At 44.2% G+C, this 27000-nt stretch overlaps 1 long non-coding RNA gene across 1 annotated transcript; it reads right to left on the minus strand.

Moving 5' to 3' along the window:
* Positions 1–133: 133 nt before the first annotated feature.
* Positions 134–26972, minus strand: LOC105739538. Its single transcript, XR_004028459.1, has 5 exons — positions 26884–26972; positions 23776–23946; positions 10940–11003; positions 3104–3202; positions 134–2832 (listed from the first exon to the last, which is right to left on the minus strand). It is a non-coding gene; the product is annotated as an uncharacterized LOC105739538 (long non-coding RNA).
* Positions 26973–27000: the final 28 nt, after the last annotated feature.

The following is a 27000-nucleotide window of genomic DNA, read 5'->3' on the forward strand; positions in this document are numbered from 1 at the left end:
GACCTCAAACTGTTATGCCACAAAGTTTTCAACAAAGATGCTCAAAAATAAAAGAAGCCTATTCAGCCATTTTGCTCTTTTAAAAACTATTAATGAAAATAGAACTAATTTGCACTCAAATTAAAATGTTACATTGTTTTCTACTTGTTTAATTTCAATGTATTAGTGACAGTATATCATTTACAAATAAATATATATTGGGGTTGCATGTTCAGAATTTTTTTTAAATATTTTTAGAGAGTGCCCAGGCTGGACTTGAACTCCTTCCTGGGCTTAAGTGATCCTCCTGCCTCAGCCTCCTGAATAGGTAGGACTACAACTGTGAGTCACTTTACTCAACCGGAAATGGTGAATGATAAAAAATGTTTATAGATCATTGCTTCTAAAAAGACTATATTAGACACACTGTGGTACCCCAAACCAAATGCTAGCTACTTTTTAACTCACAAATAATTAGCTAGTGATCTATATTTTGCTTTACAGTTTAACTTGACAAGAGTAGAAAAATGTCAAGGTATAAGACAATGCAAAATGTAGGGACAAAGAAGAAAAGCTTCCCCTTTCACCCTCTGAAGATTTGCTGAAAATGAACTGAAAAAGGCAGAGCAACAGGAGAAAAGGCATGCGTTTATTTTAATATGCATACCATGGGGAATTGCAGAAGAGTAATGGCCAATAACCCAGCAGGGTCCAGATGCCTGTTTACCCTCTCTTCATAGGGAAGGCAGGGATGAGGTGTGTAGGAGTAAATGACAAAAGTTCCTCTGAGCTCTGGGGGAGGTGTTGGGAAGGTGAGGAGTGAAACGTTACCTTGCACAAAGGTTGTCAGACCTGCCCTCGAGAATAGATGAGTAGTCTATCTGGGTATAGTGACAACTCCGTCTCTTTTCTTTCCTGGTCATTTGATGAGATTCCTAAAGATGGGGGGGTCTTAAGACAATTGCCCTTTTTTTTTTTTTTTTGAAAAGAAGCTCTGTTAGATAAGAAAATTCCAGAGAGTCAGTCCAGTCCCTCCAGGTGCTTTTAGAAAGAGGATCAGAGAAACAAGGAGGTAAGGAAAGTCAGAAAGAGAGCTTGGGTCTAAGATTTATTTCTAAAACCTTCCAATTTTCAAAGTACTCCTCATGCCAAAGCACTATATTTTGGGGAATCATTTTCTGCACCCCAACAAAATCTTAATATGCAATTTTTCAGTGTAATAGCAAGACACCCTTGGTTATAGCTATCTGACATTTAATCATTAACTGAATTATTTAATTGCTGCTCTGTAGATTCATAACAGGCAGTGTATTTGAAGTTATTGAAACTATTTCGATTGCATTTGAAGGAATTTATTATTTTCTAGACACCCGATGAACTCAAATTCTTTTGCAAACTCTTAGCATTGACTTTTGAGATATAACGCAAGTGACTGCAAGGGTAGACTGTCTCTGCTAGGTATCACTTTTGCAACAGAATTGTTCTTAGAGTCTTCGTGAGTTTTCCTCTGAAGCTGATTAATACCCTAAATGAACCCTAGGAAGAGTTTCAAAGTCACTAATGTCTGCTCTTCAGGCATGTCAGTGGCTGGAGCCCGGGCAGTTATTCATGCTGCATGTGCACCTTAAGCTAAGGATGAGAAGGAAAGAATTCTCAAATGAACCTTCCAATCAATCTGATAGAGACTGCTTGTGAGTTCTCTGCCTTTCCAGTTAAGGGCCTGACCTTTGCAGACCCTGGTGAATCATTTAGCTATTAAACATTTACAAGGAGGCTTCCAGTGGAGAGAACAAAAGGACAGCATTGCTTAGTGCAAAAGCATCAAGTGTCAAAGCCACTGACTGGATCTTTTTACTAAACATTTCTATAACATTTATCTTCCCCCAGGCATTGAAGAGAAACATATTTTACTTTCTCAGTGTAATGCAGTCACAAGGGACCCAGTAATAGAATCCATTGCTCGTGAATGTTGGGCAGAATGGTAACTACTGGATGAACCAAGGGTGTCATCCACATATGACAATTTTTTACATATTTATTTACATGTTTTTTTTCTCTCTAGGAAGTGGAGCCAGAATCCACAGATGTCATTATCCATCTGCACACTTTGTTTACTACCCAGAAGGCAAGAATATTGCATTTTAAAAGTGCCTGGACTTTTGTTCTTTCTTATCACAAATGACTTGGGAAGCTCCCACCACTCATGAAAGTCCAATTCAAAGCCTTGCTTTCTGGAGAGCTTTGAGATTCTGGTACAAAAGCCATTTTATAAGCACAAAGTGGAAAAGCATCATTCATATTCATTTGCTGCGGTGGCATTTCTCCCTGGAATCTTCCTCTTATCTGTCAACATTGGGCAAAAGGACTGGCCTCATCTACATTACAGGTATCCTTGTGATGGTCTGGAGGCAGGAAAAGGACACCCAGCACAAGAGTGAGAAGGGAAACTCAAGCTCTCCTGTTGGAGAGTCTCAGGCTTCTTTATCCATAAAACTGATTGGACATAATTGGTGTGGGTTTATGATTTGTTTTGGAAAAACCTGAGGATGAAATCGGTACCGCGCTTTGTGCATCTTGGCTGCAGTGAGTGTTTTTTATGTGATTGCAGGGACCTGTGGGAGAGGCGGCCATCCGGAGGGCTCTCTGAGGGGTCATTTAGGATGCAGCTGTTCTGGGCAGAGGATGGTCTGCACTGGCCTCCACTGCGCAGGAAGGCTTGCAGAGCGGAGAAATGTCCACTAACATGGCTCTGTGAGGTGTGGGCAGCCCTTTTCTTGGTGTGGGGCTCTGTTTGGTGTGATGTAAGAGGTATCACAGGGCTTTCCTGTCCCGGAAGATCTTAGTGGATGACACCTATGGGGGTTGCCAGCTGGATTAGGTGAGGCAGAGCACACAGCTCTACCTAAGGGGTCCCATTCTCATCTGGGAATATCCTAGGACATAGGGCACTACCTAAGAGGGAGAGCCTGGGGTGGCATTATACGGGTGAAAGATCTGAGTGCCAGGTCCATATAAATGACCGGGGTTGGGGGGATCGAGGTGCTTAGAGAACAGGAGAGCTGCCACAGGAAGGGATGGTACCCACAGGGAGGAAGACCCATGTCTCAGACTCCTTCCTTTATACCTCTTCCTGGGACCTCCTCGGAGTCTGCAGACCAGCTGGTGCTTCTCCGTCTCCTGTCGTCTTCAAATCTTTTCATCACAAAAAGTTTTCAATGTAAACCTAAGTAGAGAGAACAGTAAAAGGAACCCCCATGACCTATCACCATCACCCACCATCAACAGCGATCAACACATGGGCAGTCTAAGTCCATCTTCCCTACTTTCATCCCCGCTCCAGATTATTATCAAAAGTAGCTCATCCCTAGTTATGTTTCATTTAATCCTCTATGTTGCATTTTTTTCTGGCCACGTTCTTCTGTCTGTCAATCATTGTCTTAAGTCAGACTGCTGGGTTGGCTAGGAAAAGACATTTCTCAAGAAAGAGTTTTAAGTAATTTTGAGAGAAATGGTCAGATTGACCAAACAAGGTATGCTTAATTTAGTTCAATTCAACAGTTAATTATTGAGTCCTCGGCTCAGTGCTGCATTCAACATATCAGTAAAACATGGTTTCTGGCCTACAGGGTTCAGTGCTCTAGTTCTGGGTGTGGGACGCGGACCAGGGCAAGTATTCACTCAGGAAAGGCAGAATGTGGCCACTGGGAAAGGAAAGGTACAAGGTGTGGTGGAGGTTACAAGGTATGACAAACACTGGGCTGGGAATGGTGACAGTGGAAGAGGATCAGGAAGGGTCGTGAAGCCTGAGGCATTGGAGAGGGACTTGGAAACCTGGGCAGACAGTGGGACGGTGACTGCAAAACACTTAAGTGTGCAGGTGGGAATGGCAGTGGGGGACAGGCAAGCCTAGCAGCGAGAACACATGGTGCAAGGGGCCCCATGGGGGATCTGGGGTGGGGGAGGTAGGCAATTGGGCTCTCAAAGAAACCCTTGGGCTTTTTCTAGCTTAATAACTAAACAATTATTATTTCTAAGGAAAAAGAAAACTGGATTTCTAGAAGTATGGCTATTAAAAAAAACTCCAGACCCCAATTAGGAAACTGAAAGGAAATCAAAGTGGGCCTAATGGAAATTAGGTAGTAGGGGTAATAAAGGAAAATGCAGGTAGCTGTCTAAAATCCAGTGGACTCCAGGTCCACCAGCCAGGCACCACATTGTTCAAACCTATAAATGAAGTATGTCCATGACTCTCACTACATAAAATGGAAGTTAAGCCATATTCCTTTTCCACTGTGCTCTGAAAATACACTCTTTCTGCCTCTAGCAAAGCAAATATAGAGACAGAAAATTCCTAGCACTGCTTTCACACGAGGGGTAACAAAGGTGACAGACTCGGGCAAAATGTTCATATTCTATACGTGAAATGGAATGGCAGCTTGATTTTTCAAAAGGATAAGATTCTCATTACAAATTTAAGCATATTTATTAAGGAAAACTCAAATTAGTAAAATGTGAAAAGGCAAGGAAATTCATGGTCCCACTACCCAAATAACGTTTTTTTTTCAGAATTTTGGTGTCATATAATTATCTTGGAACATGCTTTTTTTACTGAATGGCTTCAATATTTTATCCCTGCTCTCTTTCAGCCCCCCTATTGATTATGATTATCAGTGAGTTTGGGGAAGCGTATTGACTTTTTTTTTTTTTGAGACAGAGTCTTGCTCTGTTGCCCAGGCTGGAGTGCAGTGGCACAATCTCGGCTCACTGCAAGCTCCACCTCCCAGGTTCACACCATTCTCCTGCCTCAGCCTCCCAAGTAGCTGGGATTACAGGCGCCTGCCACTATGCTGGCTGATTTTTTTGCATTTTTAGTAGAGATGGGATTTCACCGTGTTAGCCAGGATGGTCTCGATCTCCTGACCTCGTGATCTGCCCACCTCGGCCTCCCAAAGTGCTGGGATTACAGGCGTGAGCCACGGCGCCTGGCCGGGGAATCGTATTGACTTTTTTAAGAGTCAGTTCTCTTTTGAACTCAGATTTCAGAAGGGACACAGGGAATCATCTCGATATAAGTGTTGATATAAAGTTTATTCTCAGATACTTGTGAAGCCAAAAACTCTGTGCTAACATTTGCAGGGCTTTTGGAAAACTGCACATGGAGGTCTCAATAGCATATGTCCAAATAGTTGAAGTTTTTGTAGATTAAGCTAACTCATTATTAAAGAAAATCTGTTCTAGCCTCCTTCCTTGATAAATACACCTTCATAACAGCTGCCCCTTGGAAGCTATTAAATATGTTATATGCTCTTGCCTTTATAACAGCTGTCCCTTGGCCACCCCTCTGGGTTGGGGTGTGTATGCCAAGTCCTCTTGGGGACAGGCCCTAAAAGCAGGCTTGGAGCCATTTGGGCCAGTTCCCTGGAGCTCCAGGTGCACCTGTCTTCTCACCCTATGTGGGAAGTGGTGGTCAGAGGAGGGCCAGAGTGGAACTGCAGCCTCATGGAGCCCAGGGCAGGCACCTCTCTGGCTCTGGTCTGAGTGAATCATTCCATATTTCCTATGTGCAGGTCATGTGCTGGGTGCTGGGAACACAAAGGTGAGTAAAAACCGTTTAGTGGGGGCACACAGACTTTCAAATAAGTGTCCCCCAAAATGTAAATTTGCAACTCTGAGTTGACTTAGGAAAGTTAGGAGGAGGTAACTTTGCAAAGAAGAAAAGGGAAGAGAATTGCAGGCAGAGAGAAAACTGGGGGCAAAGTCCTAGCAGCAGTGGAGAGCACAGCCAGAGTGAGGTGTGAAAAGCTAAGAGGACATGGGGCTCAGGTGTGAGTTGGGCTGGACAGGCAGTGGGCACCAGATCAGGAAGGGCCTCTGTGGCCTTACTTTTTTTTTTTTTTTTTTTTTTGAGACAGATGTCTCTCTGTCACCCAGGCTGGAGTGCAGTGGCGCGATCTCGGCTCACTGCAAGCTCCGCCTCCTGGGTTCACGCCATTCTCCTGCCTCAGCCTCCCGAGGAGCTGGGACTACAGGCACCCGCCACCACGCCCGGCTAATTTTTTTGTATTTTTAGTAGAGACGGGGTTTCACTGTGTTAGCCAGGATGGTCTCGATCTCCTGACCTCGTGATCTGCCCACCTCGGCCTCCCAAAGTGCTGGGATTACTGGCGTGAGCCACCGCGCCCGGCCCCTCTGTGGCCTTACTAAGAAACTAGGTCTATGCACAGTAAAAGGCTTTTAGCCAGGGGTCACATGATCGGGGCAATGAGGCTAGACCAGACTACTAAATCAGTCCAGGCTAAACCTGTTCTTTTTCCCTTTTGTTTGTTTGTTTGTTTTTTGTTTTTTTTTAGAAAAGCAAAATATTAGACACTCAAAGCAATGTGAAATATGTAAATATTAAGTAGACATTTGATAATATTAAAGAATTAATGTTTTCTGATAACAGTATTGTTTTTTTTTTAACTTTTAGGTTTGAGGGTACATGTAAAGATTTGTTACACAGGTTAATGCATGTCACTGGGTTTGTTGTACAGATTATTTTATCATCCAGGTATTAAGCCCAGTACCCAATAGTTACCTTTTCTGCTGTTTCCTTCATTGTATTCATAAGTTCTTATCATTTAGCTCCTACTTTTTTTTTTTGTTTGTTTGAGAGGGAGTCTCGCTCCGTTGCCCAGGCTGGAGGGCAGTGTTGCCATCTCGGCTCACTGCAAGCTCCGCCTCCCAGGTTCACGCCATTCTCCTGCCTCAGCCTCCTGAGTAGCTGGGACTACAGGCACCTGCCACCACGCCCAGCTAATTTGTTTGTATTTTTGGTAGAGACGGGGTTTCACCTTGTTAGCCAGGATGGTCTCGATCTCCTGACCTCATGATCCGCCCGCCTCGGCCTCCCAAAGTGCTGAGATTACAGGCATGAGCCACCGCACCTGGCCCATTTAGCTCCCACTTATAAGTGAGAACATGCAATATTTGGTTTTCTGTTCCTCCATTAATTTGCTAAGAATAATAATTTGCCTTTAGCTCCATCTGTGTTCCCACAAAAGCCATGAGCTAATTCCATTTTTATGGCTGCATAGTATTCCGTGGTGAATATGTACCAGATTTTTAAATCTGATCTGTCATTGGTGGGCATTTAGGTTGATTCCGTTAGACCTGATAATTCTTTGGAATAGTGGGGGAGAGGAGGAGATGGAGTGAGGCAGACAGGCTTCAGGGGGATGTAGAAAGTCAGATGGCCAGGGCTTTGGGTATGGATTGGGTTAGGAATGAGGAGGAAAGTAGGTACCAGGCATATCTAGTTGGATGAACCATGTATTAGTCCGTTTTCACACTGCTATAAATAACTATCTGAGACTGGGTCATTTATAAAGAAAAGAGTTTTAATTGACTCACGGTTCTGTATGGTGAGGGAGGCCTCAGGAAACTTACAGTCATGGCAGAAGGCAAAGGGGAAGCAAGGCATGTCTTACATGGCAGCAGGAGAGAGGGGGTGGGGGCTGCCACACTTTAAAAACCATCAGATCTCATGAGAACTCACTATCACGAGAATAGCATGAGGGAAACTGCCCCCATGATCCAATCACCTTCTGCCAGGTCCCTCCCTCGATAGGTAGGGATTACAATTCCAGATGAGATTTGGGTGGGGACACAGAGCCAAATCATATCAAATGGGATGGATGAGCTGGGGACACTGAGAGGATGAGGACTGAAGTCTGGGGAGGTCATGAGCTGGCTTTGGGACATGTGCATTTTGAGATGCCTTTGGGACATCTGAGAGGGCAGCAAGTAGAAACGAGCATGTACTGCCAAGCTATGAAAAGAGGTTGGGGCCGGGCATGGCGGCTCACGCCTGTAATCCCAGCACTTTGGGAGGTCGAGGTGGGTGGATCACTTGAGATCAGGAGTTCGAGACCAGCCTGGCCAACATGGTGAAACCCCATCTCTACTAAAATACGAAAATTAGCTGGGTATGGTGGCGGGTGCCTGTAATCCCAGCTACTCGGGAGGCTGAGGCAGAAGAATCGCTTGAACCCAGGATGTAGAGGTTGCAGTGAGCTGAGATTGACGCAACTGCACTCTGGCCTGGGCGACAGAGTGAGACTCACTCTCAAAAAAAAAAAAAAAAAAAAAAGGGAGAGAGGGAGAGATTGGGGCTGCAGTTAAAATATGTAGGAGCCATCCCCATGGAATTGGTGAGATAAGCCATGGAGGTGATACCTGGAGAAAGGTACCTGCCTGCTTACTTGGTAGAAATGAAACAATCCAAGCTTTCCAATGTAGATGAGAACTTTAGAAATGAAATCACACAAGCAGTGAACTAAAATGAGAAAGGCAAACCCTCTAGCAACCTTGCATCTGACATTTGTCACTGAAAACAGGCTTGTCATACACAAATCACTTGCAACCACAAGGAGGACTGTGGATCAGTTGGTCACTCTGCCCACGTCTTTGTGTGCCTGTGACTTTAAATAAGGTTCTTGTTACTTGCACAGCATTTTGTGGTGTGTATTTGTAAATATATCTTGCCAGCATATTTTATGCTTCAGTTAATTTAGTTGACATCTAATTTAGTTGACATATAAAAATAAAATCAATTTTCAGACAAAATACCCATAAAATAAGTGAAATGCTATAATAGGTTTCAAGAAATTAAAATGTAATATATTTAGGCTTCTATTCTAAAGCAATTTCATCTAGAGTAGCAGATACTGTAGATGTAATTTTTTTTCTATGAATTCTTGTCAATTATATAATAATAAATGTTGCTATTATATATTGAGAAATTTATTGCTTGGAGTTGTTTGTCATAAAGAAATGAAAATTTTTGTTGGGGTTTCCTTTAAAATGCCAAAGAGCCTAAATATGAATACTTTGTATATTGATGTTCAGGCTGTAATTAAGCCATGACAAAGATTATTACTTTGGATGTAAACTATCAAATTTTCATTGGGTGAGTTCTTTTTAAATTAATGTTGAGTTATGTTCTATTTATTATCCTGTTTGCCTTACGTTTCCTGTCATTTTCCAGTTGTCTGCTTGAATTCTGTTTTTCAATAGTGATTTAGCAACTGATAATGTATATTGATTTCAGTTTTGCTTCTAATTTACATTTGTATCTGTTTGGTTGATGTATTTGGCTTAATCATTTTATTTTCATAAGCAGTTGTACAGTTTGTTAATTTAGCTAGATGATTAAATTTGGCTTCTGAAGAGAGTTTGTTTTAGAAAATAGTCCCTGAAGTAAATTAGTGTTTGGCATTTCCAACATGTCAAAGGAGCTGGTCTCTTAAAGATAACTAGAAATGTAACTCTGAATTCTTAAAAGTGGTTTTGTAATTTTAAACCTCTGATTATATGGAGCTGTATATTCCAGTAGGTGGTGCAAATCGACTCCATTTCAAATGGAAATGTAATTTAAACTTGTGATGTAACTGTTTTCACTGTAAAAATAATATTTCAACATGTTTCGCAACTGCAAAATTATTTTCCTCTCTTTCTAAAGGAAGCTTGATTTACCCTCTCAATGCTCATTTTTCTTATGGTTTATTCCTCAGGTATCATTCTGATCATTGTTGTTACAGGAGAGATGAGAGGAAATTAGAGGGGCTAGAAGAACCAGGAGACCTGTTAAAAATCATGAATACAAAGAAAAGTCTTTTTGCTTCTGTGCTTCAATTCCATAAAAAAATGAGTATAATGTCAATATCAGTGTCCTAATAGTTTTTATATCCACATGATGAATTGAATGCCATGTTTTGTCTGTTGTAAAAATTGAGGTTATTTCACTTTTAGGAGTCTGATATCCTCATACAGTCTCATAAAATATGTATACAAGGATATTCACTGCAGCATATTTTTAAAATTAATTTTTTTTCTTTCATCCCAGTCATATATGTGCACAAGAGGCAGCAAAGTAGGATGATTAAGAGCAGGGCCTCTGGGCAGCCTGCCCGAGATGGAGGCCTTACCAGCGTGAGTATCTCCGTTTCCTTTTCTGCAAAATGCAGATCCTCACGGGTACCGCTACCGCATCATGGCATTGATAGGAGGATTAAATGAGCATATATGTAAGTGTGCAAAGCATGCCTGGCACGTCATAAGCACCGTATCAGTGTTAACTGTACCTCTAAAGTAAAATAGCACTGAAAGGATTGCAGTGAAAGGCAGCATTCTCTTGCAGTATTCCTCCAGCCCCCGAGTATCACTTACTGGTGGTAAGCACTCACAACCCCTCTCCACGGCTGATCCTGACAGTCACCATAACTTTAAATAGTATTCTTACACAGCTATTTTTTAAACCACTTTGACTATTTCAAGTGTTCAATTCACTAACATTAAGTACATCTACGATGTCATGCAATCATCACCACTATCCATCTCCAGAATGCCTTCATCTTCATAAACAGAAACTCTGTCCCCATTAACCAATAACTCCCCATTCCCCTTTGTCCCCAGGGCCTGGTAACCACTACTCTACTTTTTGTCGCTATAAATTTGCCTGTTTTAGGTGTCTCATGTAAGTGGAATCATACGATATTTGTCCTTTTGAGACTGGCTTACTTCACTTAGCCTAGTGTCCTTGAGCTTCATCCACATGGTACAGAATTTCATTCCTTTTTAAGGTTGAATAATATTCTATTGTTTTTATATGTAACATTTTGTTTCTCTTCATCTGTCGATGGACATTTAGTTTTCTTCTGCCTGTAGCTACTGTGAATGATGCTGCTATGAACCTAGGTGTATAAACATCTATTCAAGTCCTTCTGTTCAGTTCTGGGCAGCTATTTTTTGATGTGTCTGTTCTTACATTATCTTTTTACTTCTGGGCACGGTAAATTAGATAGACAAGGACTTAGCTATAATCAACTCCCCTCCTTTCTACATACACTCCCAGTCCCCACTCCCACATTCCTTTGGTTAAAAAAACAGTGTTTTCTCTATTGAATGAAAGTTCTCTTACCTTCCCTGGGACGGGAGGGACGAGGAAGGAGATGGTGTTCCTGGAACCCAGGGAGAACGGGAGCCTGGGAAGAAGCAGAGGGAAGCGGAGATGACGAGCAAGACTGCACTGGATGCCAGAGCCAGAAGGAAGCAGGAAGAAAGATCCTGGCCTTCCTCTCCTTTCTCTGCTCCATCTCTTATAGCGCAAACCAGCTTGAAAGCCAGAGGGCAAAGAAGCCCAGGCCATGCGTCCGCAGGACCCAGGAAGATGAGAATGGACCAAGGAAGGAGGCCAAATGGAGCCCACCTGCACCCTTTTCTTCCTGAACTGCCCTCTCCATCGCCGGCTCCCTGCCAGTACCCACGGCCCCTGCTGCCAGCAGGAGGACACCTTCCCTGAGAGCAGCCTCACTGTGCACATGGACCTGGCAGGGAGGCTCTCACACACCCACACTCAGAACGAGCACAGAAGCTTCTCCCAAGGCCAAATAGAAATGGCTTTTGGATTACCCGCCATTTGGGCCGATTATCTGCACCACTGCTTCTGTCCATTACTGAGGAGAGCCAGGAGGTATCTGGACTGTCCTTGGTGTTCTGGGATGACCTTGTGGAGAGGTGATCACAGACTGTGTGCGGAAAAAGAAGACATCTGCCTGCCATTCTTTTCCTCACACTGGTTCAGCGACGTTTGATCTCTGGCCTGTGGCTGGAACCCATATTAAAGAGCCTGTCATTGCTTGTGATTTTTCTTGGAAGACCAGAATTCAGATTGGAGCAAGGCTTTCCATCAGAGCTGTAGAGAATCCATCTTTGCCTTTGAGCCTTCTCGGCTTCAATTTAGTACTTGAGACCCCTTCTTCATAGCACCCCTCTTCACCCTCATTCCCAGCTACGTGCCCCCTGGCTGTGCTCCCCTACTCCCAAGCCGGTAGAAGGACAGCTACCAACACAGCTGTAGGTGTCTGAGCAGAAAAGAAAATGAGAGCAAGAGGCAGCCTCCAAGGTCAGGACCTGCAAGAGTCGGTGGATATGCCAGTAATGGGAATTCGGGGCCTTCCTGGTGGGCTCCTTGGATTTGCACAGAGAACGTGTGCCTCTGCCATAGCCTCCTCTCATGTCTCAAAGCCCTGACTCCAGGACTCACTTCCAGAGCCTCCGAGCTGTACCGCACCCCCAGCTCTAATCCTACCCATTTCTGATGTCCTAGGCCCTTTTCTCCTTTCTTCAACTACCACTGCATTCCCACGTAGGCACTATCATTTATAGATGAGAAGCTGATGCATGAAAAGGTTAAATAACTTGCCCAGTATGGCACGTCTAATAAGCGGCAGTGCTAGGGTGCAAAACCAGGCTGGCTACCTCCAAAGCTTGTGCTCTTACCTGAGGGTAACTCTGCCTCCAGGGCCATTCCTCGATGGGTTCCCAGGGCTTCGGCTGCTTACTTGCTTTTTTCTTTTCTTTTCTTTTCCTTTTCTTTCTTTTTTATTCTCTTCTTTCTTTCTTTCCTTCCTTCCTTCCTTCCTTCTTTTCTTTCTTTCTTTCTTTTTCTTTCTCTTCTTTCTTTCACTTTTCTTTCTTTCTGTCTTTCTCTTTTCTTTCTTTCTGTCTTTCTCTTTGTCTCTCTTTTCTTTCTTTTTTCCTTCCTGCCTTCCTTCCTTCCCTCCTTCCTTCTTTTCTTTCCTTCTCTCCTTCTTTTTTCCTTCTTTCTTTCCCTTCCTTCCCTTCTTTTCCTTCCTTCCCCTTCCTCCCTTCCTTTCTTCCTTCCCTCCCTCCCTCCCTCCTTCCCTCCTTCCCTCCTTCCTTCGTTCCTTCCTTCCTCCCTTCCCTCCTTTTTCTTTCCTTCTTTCTTTCCCTTCCTTCCCTTGCTTCCCTTCTTTTCCTTCCTTCCCCTCCTCCCTTCCTCCCTCCCTCCCTCCCTCCCTCCCTTCCTCCTTTCTTTTCTGAGTCTCCTGTTGCCTAGGCTGGAGTGCAGTGGCGTGATCTCGGCTCACTGCAACTTCCACTTCCCAGGTTCAAATGATTCTTGTGCCTCAGCCTCCCGAGTAGCTGGGATTACAGATGTGCACCACTACACCTGGCTAATTTTTGTATTTTTAGTAGAGACAGGGTTTTGCCATGTTGGCCAGGCTGGTCTTGAGCTCCTGGCCTCATGTGATCCGCCCACCTCGGCCTCCCAAAATGCTGAGATTACAGGCGTGAGCCACTGCGCCTGGCCTGCTGTTTACTTTCTAAGTGTTGGAAAACTTTCCTGCTGTCTAAAGAAATAGTGAGGCATTAGCATTCAGGTGAGTTTTGTTTTCAAGTATGACTTATATAATAATAACAAATTATTCTGAATGTGCTTTTTAAAAATTGTTTTACTGCACTGGAGATTGGGTTAAAACAGAGGTTAGCAATTTTTTCAGACTGAAGCGTCCAAGTGCACTGAAATCCAGAAAACGTGGTCAACAAAGTTGCCAGATGAGAATGCTGATTTTCAACAGAAAAATAAACAATTGCATATGAATGATACTGATATGGGGATGATTAAGGGAATATACTGAATATGGAACTTATCGATTTTATTCTATGAAATTGAATTGGTGGGGCCTTTGCCTTTTGCTTTTTCAAAGTTTTCATAACTTCCTTACCATGCCTGTCAGACCTTAAAGGGAAAGACTGGGCCCTGTGGGTAACAGAGGAGCTGGTCTTGTCAACAAAAAGGAAACTACACTCAGGACAAGAAGGGGTCGCTTGGTCCCTGAGGTGTGCATCTGGTCTGTCTATGCCAGGTGGGGGGAAAGCTGAAATTATAGGATGAGCGGTGGGGCTGTCGTGAAGGCCCCGGGATTTTCCAAAAGAAGTCCTTTCCCAGGAGAAACGATGGTGCTTTGCAGGTGACATGAAACCCAAAGTGGGTGGGCTGAGGTTGGAGGGTCCACAGGGACCAGGGAGTTGGAATTCCCCCTCTCCTCTCCCCACCCACATTGGGGCTCAGCTTCCCACCTGCTCTCCTGGAGACAGCAGATACCAGGAGACCCGGTCTTGCAGAGGCTTCGTGTGGTAGAGGATTGAGACACGCCCAGCATTGGTGGACAGCAGGGGATGGGTCAGGAACATGGGTCAGGGAGAGGCATGTGGTCCCGGGCTTTGGAGGCTTTAGCCTGGACTCTGGTAGGAGTCTCTGATCCCGGGAGAGCAGAGCCTATTTTTTTTCTTTCCCTCTACCCTCCAGTGGCCCCATCTCTCTCTTTCCCACTGGAAAGAAACTTGTCCAGTATGGCACATCTCCATAGCATCCTCTCACACTCAGCCTGGGAGGCCAAGTCTTCTTTCTTTCCTAGCTTCTCCCTCGATCTTCATTCCCTCTTAACAGCAAGAAGGAAACTTTATTGGTTCATGTGCAGAAAGGTTCAGAGGTACTGCCGGGTTCAGGTGCAGGTTCAGCTCAAGTTGCCAGGACCCAAGACCCCTCAGCTCCTCCCACAGCCTTCTCCAAGAGTTGGCCTCATTCTCGAGGCATGGGCGTGGGAAGGTGGCAGCAGAAATGCCAGCCCATGTGCTTTTAGATTCAAATCTGTCAGGAAAGATTGAGATTCTCTGCCCAAATAAGAGTCTAGAACAGAGTTTAATTCGCTCTGATTTGGGTCATGTACCCACGGCAGAAGCAAACATTACTGCCAGGGAAATGGGCTGCTCTGATTGGCTGGTATTGGAGCAAGGGCAGAATCAACTCCACCTAAGCCATATGGAATGACAGTGAGGGGAGATGGAGAGACAGTTATTGTTGGAAAAACAGGGATGCTAGATGCGGGAGAGGCAAGCCCCAAATGGCATCCATGCACCCAGTTCCTCCTGCCTCCAAGTCTCCCATGACTGCCCTGTAAATTCAGATCTGGCCCCTGTGACCCAACCCTGGTCTGGATCACTTGGCCAGTGCCCTTGGGACCTGCCTTAACCCCTTAGGTAAGAATCTGTCAGGCTGTCTATTTACTGTAAAAATTAACACTGGGTACTAAAGAAATCGTGACAAAAACTTTCAATAATGGAGAAGATTTCTATGTAACACACACACACACACACAATTTATTTCTTTTGAGTGTGATTCCTGAGGGTGGAAGCTTTGAAAATTTCACGACTGTGTTTAGAGGAACCCATAAAGACACTTTAGCTGGTCATGGCCTTCCTGCTTAAAGATCTTATCAGGAATTTTACTGGAACTTGGAGCTTTATTATTACTCATTGTTTGACTGTAAGGCTTCCCTCTTAAGAGTCTGGGGTGAGGCCAAGCATCATGTCTCAGCACTCTTTAAGCTTTCTATGATTTCACATTCCATAATGCAAGTCTTATTAAAGTGGATTCCATAGGAGCTGACAGGAGAGCTTCTCTGCCTGCCACAGGGTGGAATGACAGTGCTTCTGTGGAAATGTGGATGCATTCCTCGGTCAGGATTTGAACCCTTGAGTAGAGATCACCTATTATGCACTGTGGTATTTTAAGCACCTGATACAATTTGGAGGATTGTCGGTAGAACACTTTTTTGGAACACATGCAAATTTATGATTTGACTGTAAGCCAGTCTGGTCGTCTCTATTCTTTGCAGACCATCACTAGTTCTCTGTGTTTTGTAGCTTAATTTATACATCCTTCCAATTGTCTGGGTCTTGAATTGCTGCAAGACATTGATCATACATTACTTGGTTTGCCATACCTTCTTTTAAAAATATTCGTCAAATTTTGTTTCTGACCACAATACAAATATGTTCCTTACGGAAATTTGGAAAACACTCAATGAAGAAAAAAGAAACAAATAATTCTAAAATATTTGTGTAATCTGCAGTTTTCCCATAATATGTGGATGTATATTTACAAAAAGGATTATTCTATTTATGTATTTACTTTTCTTTTAAATTCTGCAGTTTTAGTTACTCAAGGTCAATTGTGGTCCAAAAATATTACAGTATTTTGACAGAGAGAAAAAACACATTCATGTAATTTTTACTATAGTATATTGTTATAGTTGTTCCATTTTATTATTAGCTGTTTTTAATATCTTACCATGTCTAATTTATAAGTTAAACTTTATCATATGTATGTATAGAATGTATAGTATGTATGTATAGAAAAGAAAGTAGTATAAACAGATGTTCCTCGACTTACAATGGGGTTACATCTAGATAAACTTATTGTAAATTTAACATATCTTAGGTTGAACACCATCGTGTAAGTCCAGGAGCCTACTGTCTGGGTATCACTTTTGCACCACTGAAAAGTTGAAAACTCACAAGTGGAATCATTCTATGTTGGGATGGTCTGTACCATGCGCGGTTTTAGGCATCCACTGGGGTCTTGGAGCATCTCTCCCTCGGATAAGGGGAGGACTACTATAAATTGTTTCCGTTTTTTTCCCTAACAAATGCTGTAATGAGCATACTTAGGGATAAATCTTTGTGCAAATACTTGGGTATTTTCTTGGGGTAAATTCTCAGGAGTAGAATTGCTGGATCATAAGATATGGATATTTGTAAGGCTTTTTGGGAGCCATTGCTATCTAATTACTTTTTGCTGCCAATAGTAATTTCTTAATTCTTTGTCCTAATGCCAGGCCTGGCAGCTCCAGTGAACAGTGCCTAAAGTGAGAGCCAACCTCTGTAGGTGAGACTTCCTGCTACAGCGGCTCTTTGTTCTTTACAGACGAACTGGTCTTTCAGTGTCTATTCCTTCCCACTGCTTCTCATTCAAATGTCTCTTTACATTGGGGTGAATGCAGTCTCCAATTTGAGACAGTGCTTATTCAAGAAGGCAGTGCGTCTGTCACTCAATTACTCAGCTTTCGATCTCGTGGGTTTTCTACTGGACAATCCCTGAAGGAGGGCCTGTAGGTAAGGACTTCCCTACATGACAGCAAGACCTTCTCTCCAAAGGCCAGTGTTAGCAAGGGCCCTGCCATTCAGAACTATGTATTCCAACTGCACAGGTTAATTTGTCTCTAGATTTGTCTCTGGCTTGGTCTCTAGAAATGGCCATAAGGATTTTCCTGGGAAGTGAGCTGAGGTGTTTCAGCAAAGCAGCTTTTTAAAATTGAGGGCCAATCATTTATTGTGGCCTTTTCAGATGCCAGCAACAATTGGCCAAAGTAGGAGATGCTTGCCGGAATGTCCCTGGGCCGGCCACGCAAAAGTCATAGCTATTCTGGCCAATGGGAGTGAGTGCTAATTTGCTCTCAGGGCCCTAATTGGCTGATGGTACAATTACGTGCCTACTATTTTAAGGCTGCGTTTCTAGCCCCAGCCTGGCAGGCTTTCTTGAGACATCTGGCAACAATGATCAGAATGCCTCTTTTTTTAAGGAGGCTCACAATCGATTCATCTATGGACTCACAAGGACAGGCTCATTTAGTAAAGCCAACATGTTTCAAAGAAAAGTATATTTTCATTAACTAGCCTCAAAGCAGTAATTATATGTTCAGAGAACACAGTAAAAATTTATTTCTAAATATTTGGTGGTGAAAGGTTGAAGGCAGTGTGTGTGTGTGTGTGTGTGTGTGTGTGTGTCCAACATGTTGCATGTGTTTTAAATAAACCTAGCATCTTCCCCTCAAAAAGGAAGCAGGAAATACAATCGTAGACTTTGAAATTTAATTTTTAGCAACAGGATATGTTTCTAAATACCACTAACATATCAAAAGGAGAATGTGTAGTTAAAAGCTTTAAAATTGTTATCAAAGCAATTGCAAAGCAAATGAGGTACCTTTCTTCTTCTTTTTTTTTTCCCAAGGCTGGTGGTGTCTGAACATTGAAAACCAAATCTCCACTGAGGATCAAAAGCAATGGTGGTGTCTTTTTGCGTGAGATGCAGCTGAACTTGGATGCTCCCCCTGATCTGATTCACAGTTTATAATCACAGTTATCACAGAACCATTAAAAGCCTATTAACTTGAATTCCCACAATTCCTTGAGGGCAAGGGCAGAGAGAGAGCAAAATAACTTTGAATATAAATGTAACACAACATTCGAAGGGAGAGAATCTCTTTTAATTATGCCAGTGAAGGAAGATGTCTTATGGATGCATCTCCCCTAGCAGATGGCTGATGAAAGAATACACATGAAGTCTTAGGACGCTCGGGATGTTATGAAAATGAATTCTCTGCAAAGAGACTGGTAAAGCATAGGGAAGAGTGTGCAGACCTCTTCCTGGGAGGAGGAAGCGTGGAGGACTTGCTAAAATGTGTGGCTGCTGGTTGGGTTGGCTGAATGGACACTGTACCGTGGCGAAACAAATCAGCCTGAAAAGAAGCCTCAGCCACATTCGGTGGAAGCAAGAGCCCAGTGAATATTTGGGCTATTGTCATGTGAGAAATTTGATTTCATGTTTTTCCACCCTTCAGTGACTTCGCTGACATTTCCCCTAACAATGCTATTATGTGCTGTACCAGTAAGACAGTGTGGTCAATAAGCTGTCTTGTGACTTCAGATAAAATGGAGTGTTCTTATCTCACCGCAGAACAATTAGACGCATCAAATTACTTAAAAAAATCATACAGTAGTGAGCTGTGTGCATACCAATGACAGACTCTGTCCCCAGATCTCTGGGCCCAGCACGGTAGCATCAACACCTCCACATTGGGATGCTGGCACTAAATAGTCCCCACATGTACTTGCACGCCTGGAGGCTGGACTTGACCTTGCCTTGCTGTTTGTAAAGGAATATTGGAATCACTTGGGGAGGGAATGCACACGTACACGCACACACAGTCTCTCTCTCTCAGTCTCTCTTGCTCTGCTGTCTGAAATAACTAATTCCAATCAATCCACCCTCACCTTAAATGTGTTCTTCCTGCATGAATTACCCACATTCACTGCCCAGCTTGATCTCGTTTCCGCAATGGATAAAGCAAATGACTCAGTCCAGAGGGAGTGGGTTATTGACTAAGTGTTTAATTAGGCGCACAGCCCTTATGTGGTCGTTCTTGTACAGTCAAAACGACTGGACCGTGGCATGGCAAAACCATGAATTTGGTTTACTCTCATGTGCCTGAGCCACAGTTGAATCAATTGGGCAGCAATCTAAATTAAACATTAAGACAGCCACACTGCAACATGTTTATGTAACTCTGCAAAGAAACAGCATGTCTCAGGATCCTCCAGGGGAAAACATTATCCACTTCCCTACTTGCATATCAGGCACACAGGAAGGTGGGTATGGTACAGTCTAGAAGGGTTTTGAGCGCCTTAGGGAAAACCTTGTAGGTAAACACAATGCAAACTCACTCTTTTGGTCCCTGACTTTGGCTTCTGAATCTTTAAAAGTTGAGCAGTACAGTAACCGCTGTCCAATAGAAGGTAGCAGGTTGAGAAAAGGCTGCAGTGCTTATCTGCAGGTGCAAGGTCAAATGTACCCAAGGGGCACTGGCAATCCGTTGTCCTTCCCTTAGAAGAAGTGAGGTGGTATTGACATAGACACAGCCCAGGTGCGTCTCCCGATTCTATAAGGAGACGCTTCTCAATCTTTAATGAGCGCATGAATCACCTGGATGATCTTGTTGAGGCACAGATTGTGATTTAGTAGGTCTGGTTGGGGCCTGAGATCCTGCATTTCTAATAGATTCCCAGGTGATATTGAAGCTGCTAGTCCCAGGTCCACAACTGGAGCAGGGAGGTCCTCGCAGGAGGGTTCCCTTACCTTACAGCAAAAGCAAACATGAGAGGGGTAGGAAAAGAAAAAGACAGCTGATGTTTTGGTGACAAGATGCACTGAAGCCAGAGGGGAGGCTGATGGCCACAAAGAACCAGCCAGTCATCCCTGGAGTGAAGGGAAGTGTCTAGACGGGCTTTGATGGCAGCCCTATCGGCTCTCCATTACGGTATCGTTGACTCAGCTGAGTGTGCAGAAGGCAACATGGTAAGGCTCAATGTGTTGTACATTTCCCGTTCGCCTTTCCAAGGCACACCCCATTGGCAAAAATGCCCTGGAATGTGAACAAAGAGCAAGATCAAGAAAGGACACATTGTATTGGTGGCCATCCACACGATTAACTGAGTTGATGAACCCTAGATCCCTGTAGAGTTGGAGAAAGTGAAGCCTAAAGCCAGCACTCAGCCCAAGTCTGCCTTTTATGACTTTGTCTTATTATTATCTTTGTAACAAGGCTCTTTTATGAGCTTGCGATTTCCTGCCAAGTTGATGAAATCTCCATTATGTTTTATAGTACAAAATAAGAGGATAAGAGAGGTTTTTAAAAGGGCTGCGGATCTCTTCTTCGTTTAGGAACCCTGCCTGCCCTAATTCTGTCCCTGTGTGGGGTAGAGATCAACTTCCTGTCATGTTCTAAGACACTGTTCATTTTCTCTTCAGCTGAAAAATAGATATTTATTTTGCCATTTTGCTTGACGATTCTAGAGGCTGGCATTTTCCATTTTAGTGCTCTTCATTTTGAACCACACATGTAATTACTGCTGTCTTTTAGTCTGTGTTTTCGGAGGACTAGCCCGTTCAAATTTCAAGAGGACAAAAGCAGCTGTCTTTCCAGGGGGTGAAAACAATAGCATAAAGTCTTCATGTAAACCTCAACAAACATTGAAACACAGAAGTGGAAATAGGAATAAAACTCCCAACAAGTGGAGAAACAGAAATCCAACTAAATATTTCCACCTTTCTTGGAATTTAGAGAAAGAACAAATATGCTCAACACACCTGCTATATTTTAGCGTGAGTCTTATTTCTAAGGTGCTTTTTTCAAAAGGCCAAAGCTCCCAACTGATTTTGTTGTTGTTGTCGCCCATCCCCTGCATCTCTGCCTCCTACTGACATTGTCAGTTGGTCCAGGTCACAGAGGGCAAGGTGCCTGTCCACATTTCTCAGGATGCCTGAATGATCTGCCTCCCTGGTCCTTCCTCCAGCCTGACTCTCACCCATGCCCTTCTCGGTGGCATCAAAGCCCCCCTCCAGCCTCCTCTTAGGTGCTTTTTTGTTTTTTTCTTTTGAGATGGAGTCTAGCTCTGTCGCCAGGCTGGAGTGCAGTGGTGTGATCTCAGCTCACTGCAACCTCCGCCTCCCGGGTTCAAGCGATTCTCCTGCCTCAGCCCCCCCAAGTAGCTGAGATTACAGGTGCCCGCCACCAGGCCCAGCTGATTTTGGCATTTTTAGCAGAGACAGGGTTTCACCATGTTGGCCAGGAGGGTCTTGATCTCCTGACCTTGTGATCTGCCCGCCTCGCCTCCCAAAGTGCTGGGATTATGGGTGTGAGCCACCGCGCCCAGCCTCCTCTTGGGTTCTTGAGTGAGCCAAGCTCCTCCCAACATCAGGGCTGCAGCAGTCAGTCCATCTGCCTGGGACACTCTCCATCTTCCTTGGTTTGCTGACGTCATTCTTCATTTCTTCATCATCTTTCACATTCATTCACTGTCACAGGCTCCTGGAGCACCCTGGACCTCTCACAGTCATACCAATTATTTGTGCAATAATGTCTATCTCCCTTACCTCAGCTTCATGAGGTCAGTGACTGTATTTACTGTGCCTGTCACTGTATCCAGTACAATTTCCTAGGTCACAGCACTTCTTTGGGTGACCAATTCTCCAAGTTATCAATTAACCAAAAGCTTTTCTAGAAATGATTTGGACAGGTTACAGCAATTCCTGTTTTGGCAAGGATGTCAACAATTCAGTCATTGCAATGACAATGTCTTGTGAAATTTGAATTTGGGGTGTCATGAGCATCAGCAGAGTCAAGAAGTTTTGTAAATATTATGGTTATTTTCTACCTTTCAATTTAATAGATGTTCTAACCAGGCCTGTTGGCACATGCTTGCAATCCCAGCACTTTGGGAGGCCGAGGCGGGTGGATCACCTGAGGTCAGGGGTTCAAAACCAGCCTGACTAACATGGTGAAACCCCGTCTCTACTAAATACAAAAAAAAAAAAAAAAATAGCCAGGCGTGGTGGTGGTGCATGCCTGTAATCTGAGCTATTTGGGAGGCTGAGATAGGAGACTCGCTTGCACCTGGGAGGCAGAGGTTGCAGTGAGCTGAGATCACGCCATTGCACTCCAGCCTGGGCAACAAGAGTGAAACTCCATCTCAAAAAAAAAAAGAAAAGAAAGAGTTCTAGTGGGCCAACTTATCCTTCTTATCTTTCAATTGGTTTTGTCTTTCTTGTCTTGATCCAGGAATTGTTCCCTTGAGTATGAGCGAGAGAGATACTGTTGATTTTCCATATAGTTTGCAACATAGGGTAACAAAAAACGTGCTTTATGTTATAGATGCCTGAATACTTTTCAAGACGGCAGCATACAAATGTGCTGTATATTCATGACAATTTCTACTAGTACCATATGTATCATGTATCATAATAAATAAATGCAGCTGAGTCACTTCAATTTGGTTGTTATTTGTAGAAAGAATCCAGACTCACCCTTACAAGGTGAGCCCAAAATGTGCTTTATAGTTAAGATACCTGAGTATTTCTTAGATGGTCAACATTTTACATATAAATGGATTGGCCTTCCTCATATGCATGTTTAATTGTCCAGGATTTGCAGACGTAAACATGAAAATGAATCTTTCATTTGGTAGACCGACAAACTGTAACATGCCTGCATAGGTGGCAGCTGAGTGTTTGTGGGTGGACTTGTGGGTAGGCATGTGCAGACACGCACGTGAGAACATTCCTGCAAAGTCTCCCTAATTCTACCCCTTCCTCTCCTGCAAAAGACAGCAAATCGTTAAAACAAGGAGTGGCGTGCTGCCCTGGAAATGCATGGAAGACACAGGCGCATTTACCCTGCACTACCTTGAAGAAAAAAGACTTAAAATTCAAAGTACACAAAAACTGTCATGTCAAAAAATACACTGGACAAAACAATTTGCTGTAAATGTTGTAGGTAGTCCAATGAAAATAATTTTTGGTTAATCAATAGTTTTGAGGTACTGGTCATTGAATGTATTGCTAAATTCGTGATTTGCTATTTATAAAGAACTGATTTTTGGTGATTGCCTTAGTGCTATGACACATGGCAAATGTGCAGTGATATTTGTTAAAGGAGTGATTGGCTCAGTGTTGTCTTTGCAGACAGTCCCTAGCTGGCGGTTTTGGACCACTACGTTCGAGCATGCACAAAGGCTTGAGGCAGGACCGAACTTGACCCTTGGGCGTTCTCAGCCCTGGTGGTCTGAGTACCCTTAGTGCTACAGGACTTGTTTCAGAATGATGGGTCACAAAGTACAGCCCAGTAATTTAAACCTCTGAAAATAACAGCCACCATGAGCATCCCTACTCCAACCTGTGGCTGAGAAATCCTAGCTGAAGAGAAGTAGAATTTCATTTTTTCTGGCCAGGTTTCTTTGTTCAGCTTTGATTTTCTTGGACAAATTTGTTAGAATTTTAAACAATCATTCAAAAGGGGAAAATTGGAACATACCTTCACCAGCGGTCATAAACCTGGTCTAACAGAGCATAAGACTAAATACAGAGGAAATGCGAAATATATTTGAAAATGAAGTTTCAGTTCTAAGAGATTTTCTGCTCCATTGGTGGAGACAAAGTGAATGTGTGTGAAATACTGAGTTGGAAATGGCCACTGTTTTTAGGTTTTAAATGTCGTCATTGTCCTCCTCCCTCCTTTCTGACTTTAGCTTTCATCTTAGGGTGCAGGAGAACCAGAACTCTGCCCTGGCCCACCACCTTCATCTGTGTGGTGTTGGTGGCACATGATGTCCATCATTTGGCCCCTGGCCTACAAGAGTTCACCTTGTTGAAGCGCTAGGCATTTCAGCAGGCTCTGTTTTGTGCAGGTTAAGGAAAGGGAATTAAAAGGAATCCTCTTATAAAATCACTGCTCAATAATTTAACAGCGTCAAGCAAGTGCATTAAAACAAAACCTGTTTTATGCTGGCATTGAACTTGGCCTCAGTACGTCTGGGTTCTGCTGTGGGCTCTGCCATATATTAGCTGTGTGACTGTGGGTGAGTCACTTCACTTCATGGAGGCTCAGTTTCCTTGTCTGTAGGTGCGACAGTTACTAACATCTGCTTCAGTTTCAGTCCGCATCCCTGCAGTGAAACCAGGGACAGAAGAGACTGTAATGAAGGGTCTCCTCTCAGAGATGTGGGCAGGGTTACAGGAACTGACAAGGAATGGTGCAGCTTCCTGGGACCAGCAACAGCAGGAAGCCTATCTATCCCTGGGCCAAAGGAGTAGGGAGAGGGCACTGTGAACGGGGAGAACTGTGGCTGTGGGGAAGGGGCTGCCCGGCAGGAGCTATGGACATAAATAGACAAACACAGCCCCTTCCAAATTCTGGCATGGTAGGGATAGAGCCTGGGCGGCCAGTACTTTGAACCTCTGATGTATCACAATGTGTTATGTACATCTCTTCCCAATTCCACCTTCAGTGATGTCAGTAGCTTGAAATCCACCATGGTGGAAGTATTTATGCATGGAAATTGGCAGATGCCACTACAAATTAGGCTGCTTTTCCTCTGGAGAGCTGGTTGTGAACCATTTATGAGCACACCACTGTCTATCTCATTCTGCCCTTCTGATTCGCACTGCTATTTCCTATGGGGTGAATCCAACCACAGCCAAAGCACGGGCTGGGCACGGTGGCTCAAGCCTGTAATCCCAGCACTTTGGGAGGCCGAGGTGGGGGTGCATCATCTGAGGTCAGGAGTTTGAGACCAGCCTGGCCAACATGGTGAAACCCTGTCTCTACTAAAAATACAAAAATTAGCCAGGTATGGGTTGATGCCTGTAATCCCAGCCACTTGGGAGGCTGAGGCAGGAGAATCGCTTGAACCCAGAAGGTGGAGGTTGCAGTAAGCCAAGACCGTGTCATTGCACTCCAGCCTGGGCATCAAGAGTGAAACTCTGTCTCAAAAAATAATAACAACAAATTAAAAAGCAAAAAGAGCCAAAGCATAGGGGAATAGGGGATATAACCTTTACAGCTTAGACTCCAGGCTGCAGAACAGGGAATGGATGGAGAATGAATGGGAGAGGGGTACACACAAAAGACAGATAACCAGCACATGTCTTAGGGTTGTCATGAAAGTTATATAAAACAATGAATATAAAACTACTTAGTAAACATTGAGGTGCCTTTCATGTGTTCTTCCTTAGTTTTGCAAAGTACATTAGTTTGCAGAGTATTTATAAGGTGCTATGTGAGCACAATGCTGAGAAGTAGACAGCACTATGCATCCTCTTCTGCACCCCTCCCCCTGCCCTGGCCAGGCTAATTGGAATGAAGTTAGGCTTATTCTTGTTAGAATTTGGGGAATTAAGTGATCAAATTAAAGATAAGAGAACACCCGCTGGGGTGGCAGAACCTTCAGGCTGTCCTTTGATTTTGCTTCTCTGTCTCCTCCACGGTGACTAAACTTTCGGCTGGGCAATCATCCCAGCAGGACAACGCCTACTTTGCAGCCCCCTTTACAGTGAGGCCTGACCATGTGGTTGAAGTCCTGGCCCACGAGAGGAAGTGTTGTATGGCAGCTGCCGGGAACCTTCCTTAGGAAGAAGCAGCTGAGCCAATTGGGGTTGGCCCAATATGATCCAGGGAACACGCCCTTTCCCCTCTAATTCCCTTTCTGCATTCTGCTGCCTGGAACGCAGATGCCATCTGGGGACACGAGATGACAGCTGCCCCCCGGAGCTGGTGAGTGTTGGTAGGTGGGAGGGAGCCTCATCTCTGAGAATCCTGAACGGCAGAGCCGCCATATCGAGCCTGGACTACTTCCCTCTGGACTTCATTACACAGAGAGAATAAATGTCTATCGTGTTTAAGCCCCCGTTAGTTCGGGTTTCCTGTCCCAGTCAAATTTGATGGTAATCAATATAGTGCATCTTGGCAAGGCTGTGAGACGACAGGACTCCCTTGCACTGCTGCTGCTGGGAGTATTTCTTTACACCTGGGCTTTGGAGAGCAGTGGGCAATGCCTGGTAAAGGTGAAAAACAGTGTCTGTTGCACCGAGTTTGTCAGCAGGTAGCAGAAATCCTGGAAGGGTTTACTACACACACAACAGGATTGCCTGGTGCAGCAGCTCTGCAACACCAAAAGAGGCGGCCCACCACCTTTTCCTCCTCTCCTTACCATGTGGCTTTCGGCATCACAGTGCAAGAGGACCTATGCATCTCTGGCATCACATCTAAGGGCCACCTCTGGCCCTTCAGTGCTGGCAGTGGATAAGGTCCTGTATCACTACTACAGCAACTCTCCTTGGAAAACCCAGGGGGGTGACTGGGGGAGGAAAGGGTGGAGGACACAATTTCTGAGGGAGAGAGCAGCTGGACAGGTTGTCCTGTACGTGTTTACTCTCATATTCACACGGAACAGCCAAGAGAATTGGCAAGACACAACAATTAAAAAAAAGAGAAAGAAAAGTAGAAAACACCTTACTGAGTAGAAGGGAGGCAGGACGTGTATGTCCAGGCCCTGAGAGAAACGCCAGATTTCACAAGCAGCCTTTGCAGCCCTGGGGAGGCCAGGTGGCCCTTGGCAAGGCTCATGAGCTCTGGAGCTGGCCCATGACCTTGCTGGGACTTGTGGCATCCCATCCATTGCTGTATGTCCCTTGTTTCCTATTTGTAAATGTTGAAGGTTGTCATGGAGAAAAAATAAAAACAGGTGAATGTTTAGTTTAGCACAGCACTTGGCATATAATAATTATTCATGAGTGTTACCTCCTCATGGTCTCAATGCTGTGCCAGGCAGGTAAGAGTGGCTGTGAGTGAGTCCTGAGGTTGGGTCTGAGCTGAGACACAGAGGCTGCCACAGAAGGAGATGGTAGGCAGCGTGGGTCCTGGGTGCAGCAGCGCCACTGATGCAGACAAGGTCACCCCCAGCCTGGGATTCAACTTACTTCTCTGAAAACTAACAGGTTGGAACATATGGTTGCCATGGGGACTTTCAACTCAAACATTATTGGTTCAAAAATTGACAGGGTACAAAATGTTTGCCATTACCCCCAGATCATCTTGTCCTCACCTGTCTGAGCTGACCACAGGGCTTCCTCAGCTGGGACCTGGTGGCTCTTTGCCTCTTACCCTGGGGAGTCACAGCTGCAAGGAACCAGTGGCAAGAATCCTCAGAGGGCTTAGAAGA

The sequence above is a fragment of the Nomascus leucogenys genome, chromosome 3, assembly GCF_006542625.1.
Source record: "Nomascus leucogenys isolate Asia chromosome 3, Asia_NLE_v1, whole genome shotgun sequence".
NCBI classification, from domain to species: domain Eukaryota; kingdom Metazoa; phylum Chordata; class Mammalia; order Primates; family Hylobatidae; genus Nomascus; species Nomascus leucogenys.